Source organism: Trifolium pratense, linkage group LG1 (assembly GCF_020283565.1).
Source record: "Trifolium pratense cultivar HEN17-A07 linkage group LG1, ARS_RC_1.1, whole genome shotgun sequence".
Lineage (NCBI taxonomy): Eukaryota > Viridiplantae > Streptophyta > Magnoliopsida > Fabales > Fabaceae > Trifolium > Trifolium pratense.
The window spans coordinates 52,172,607-52,176,143 of record NC_060059.1 but is presented as its reverse complement, the minus strand read 5'-3'; the positions used below and the strand labels follow the sequence as shown (position 1 = coordinate 52,176,143).

General features: G+C 28.2%; 1 non-coding gene across 1 annotated transcript; it reads right to left on the bottom strand.

Moving 5' to 3' along the window:
• Window positions 1-707: 707 nt before the first annotated feature.
• On the bottom strand, window positions 708-779 carry TRNAC-GCA. Its single transcript has one exon. It is a non-coding gene; the product is annotated as a tRNA-Cys (tRNA).
• Window positions 780-3,537: the final 2,758 nt, after the last annotated feature.

Genomic DNA, 3,537 nt, shown 5'->3' with positions numbered 1-3,537 from the left:
CAACAAAAATAGGTGATTATCAAAAAAAAAAAAAATAGGCTCTTAGAATTACAAAATCAATGCGTCAAAAAGAATTACAAAATCAAAAACATATTAATTCTTTTGCAATAAAATATTTAAAATTCATTTCTATTCACCAACAATATACAGATACATTTAATTAAATCATATTAAATATATATTTGTTTAGGAACTAATTCAAAAATATTGCATGGAATTGATCCTCTAAACAAATTCAAAAATGTTGCATGAAATTGATGCATACAAATGAAGTTCAAACTATTTTTAGTGTTTAAATTTTTGTAGCAAATTAATGTTCAAGGATTAAAACTAAAACTAGTCATTACTCAAATTTTTTATTTTTGATAATTTTTACTCTAAAAATATTAAAACTAAAACTAGTCATTGCTCAAGATTTTTATTTTTGATGATTTTTACTCTAAAAATTTTATACTGTCTGAACATTGTTAACTTAACGGTGTATATCTAAGATTTTATGTTTCACCAAAAAAATATCTATGATTTTATTTTTTCTTTTCTATACAAACTTTTGTTATCCATGATGGTGATTAAACAAATTCCATTATGGAGACTCGTGTCGTGTGGTTTAACTAAGAAATAATTAAGGGAAGAAATGCGGTGTCAACGAGCAAAAACGTACTAATAAATACAAAGAAATTTAATAAAATAAAATGATAAATTGAAAAAGGGCCCAACCGGGTTCGAACCGGTGACCTCTTGATCTGCAGTCAAATGCTCTACCACTGAGCTATGGACCCTTGTTGATACATTTCTTTCTTTTAGTATTAATTAAGTAAATATAATTACTATGTTCTATATTATATGAGTTTGTCTACCATATGCAATATTGTATATGTTAAAACAACTAAAAGTAATAATTTTTTATTGAAAAATAACAATTTTTATTGTCTAACATGTGCAATATAAAATGCACAAGTTTTAATATAAACTTACTATTTTAACATGTGTTGTACATGTTAGAAAAACTCTTGTTATATATATCACATTTAAATATCAGCCAATTTATTTTCTTATAATATTTTTTTTAAGCTTAATTACAATTTTGATCCCCTATTTTCACTGTGTCACGAAATTGGTTTTCTATTTTTAAATCACTCAGTTTTAGTCTCTTTTTAAAAATTTTACTTTTTTTTGTATTAACTCTTTGGTTCTCAAGGAAAAACGGGTCTGATAATCTAGAATTTGGATGCGAGGTAAATAAAACCTAGTCAATAATTTTTTCTACCAAGAATTGCTTGGATTCTCCCGAACAATTCGTCATAGGGAAATCTCTTTAACCACTTGAATTCAATGTCTTAATTCTCTTTCAATGGAATGCGACTTGATGATGTAGGAGCAAGACTTACCTAGTCACAACACTAAATGACATATGTTGGGCGCACACACATAAATTCAAAAAATTTAAAGATAAAATGATGGGTTAATAGTAAGTTATGTGACTAAATTAGTTCATTTTATTTCTTCTTCTTTTATATGTGTGTCAAAATAAATTTTATTTGTGGTTGTGCCTATCCAAGACTTACTCTGAATTATGATTGCTTTATTCTTGTAGCCACTGTTTCTGTTGTTAAAGTAGACACACAAAAATAGTGAGACGAAATTGTCGACATAAATATGATATGTCTGGATAAGATTGTATCTCATTCTAATTTACATGTACACGAATGGATCTACATTGTTGAATATGTAGTTGTCTCGTTTGGAGTTTGTTTGAATTTTCACATTGCTTAAATTCCTTAGCTGTTGAATGTATAAATATACGAGAACATCTTCATCCTTTGAGCAAGTTTAAAAAATAAAATCCAATGATATTTAATATACATCATGATAAAGTCTTAGATAGGCACAACCCCTCATAATTCATCGAGTATTAAACCAAAGTAATAAAGATAGTTTTCTGAGGGCAGCACAATTCCATGTCTGTTTTTCATTGACAATATTTTCTTTTTGTCTCTTACCCTGTATTTGCTTTAAATATTTATGTGGTGTAAACTTTTAATTGGGTGTTACCAAATATGATTTTTTGGTCCAGGAACCAATTAAGAATATCTCTTGATTCCATAATACTTTTCTTCAATCATTTGATAAAGATATATACATAAGTACTTTTCTTCGTGAAATCACAACCACAACATATTGGATCAAATTAAATTTCTTGCGCAGCCATATTCAATTAATACTTATTACTGTATAACATAAGAAAATGTTAACCATTGGATATTTTTATAAGTTATATCGAACAACTTACAAAAATAAGTTAAATTATTTTTTTTATAAAAATTGTTATAAGTTGTTTTTAATTAAGTTTCATTAATTTTTTTTCTTTTCATTACTTTGTTTTCATGTTTTCATCAGCCGAATAGATTTTTTAATTGACATATCTAAGAGGATCATTACAAGAATGATTATTTTAAGAAAACATTAGTGTAAAAATATCATAAGACAAATTCGACATATACTCTAAAATATCACTTATCAATTTGCTGAACCACAAGAATGATTGTCTCTTTATAATCTCTATTTAGTTGTACACCAAAACTATAAGAGAAATAAATATCTTGAAATTTATTTACTCTATTTTTAATTATCTGCATGTAAATATTTTGAATTATCTGCATATGATAATTTTTTAGAGATAATAATGCTTTATAAGTGAAGTCACATTGTATAAATATATAAATTTTAACAAAAAAGAAAAATAGGTAAGTGGGCTGCCCTCACCCTCAATCCATCCCTCGTCACTACAAAAAAATAGCTTTTATTGGCGGCCAAAAATTCTCTAAAAGTGCCTAAAAACCGCCAACAATTTTAAATTTATTGGCGGCCTACTGGCGGCCAAAAAAGCCAATAAATAGGTCGTTGGTAAGTTTTGCGGCAGCCAAAACCGTCAGAAACGAGAAAGACGGAATTTACTGGCGGCTAGAGCCGCCACAAATCAACAATTGTCCTTTCAAACTTATTGGCTGCCCAGACCACCACAAAATAATAGCATTGCCAACTTTATGCTTACTGGCGGCCAAAGCCGCCACTAGCTTAAATATTAGTAATTTTTAACTTTTCTTGATTGTCTTGTTTATTAATTAATTTATATAAAAAAGATTAAACATAACCCCAAATTCAATCCCATTTTTTCTGTTCCTATCTCTTAATAAGAAATTACTTGCCACCAGAAAATTCAACTCTAATCATCATTCTCATTATACAACCCATAAAATGCTTCTCAGATCTACCTTTTTTTTCTGTTGGAAATCGTTAAGCCCTTTTGATTTTCTATAGTCCCAAAACTCTTCAAGAAGGTGCCAACAGTTTGATAACATAACTTATTGGTTTGAATTAATAATTTCAAACATGCAAACTTGGGAAAGGATTGAATTATGAACATTGAGAGAGAGAGAGGGTCACGTCCAAAGAGAGTGAATGGGTTTCTTCTTTCTTTGCTTTATGTTTGAGTTTGATGGCTTAGAATAAAGGATTTTGATTGGAAACTCAACATGC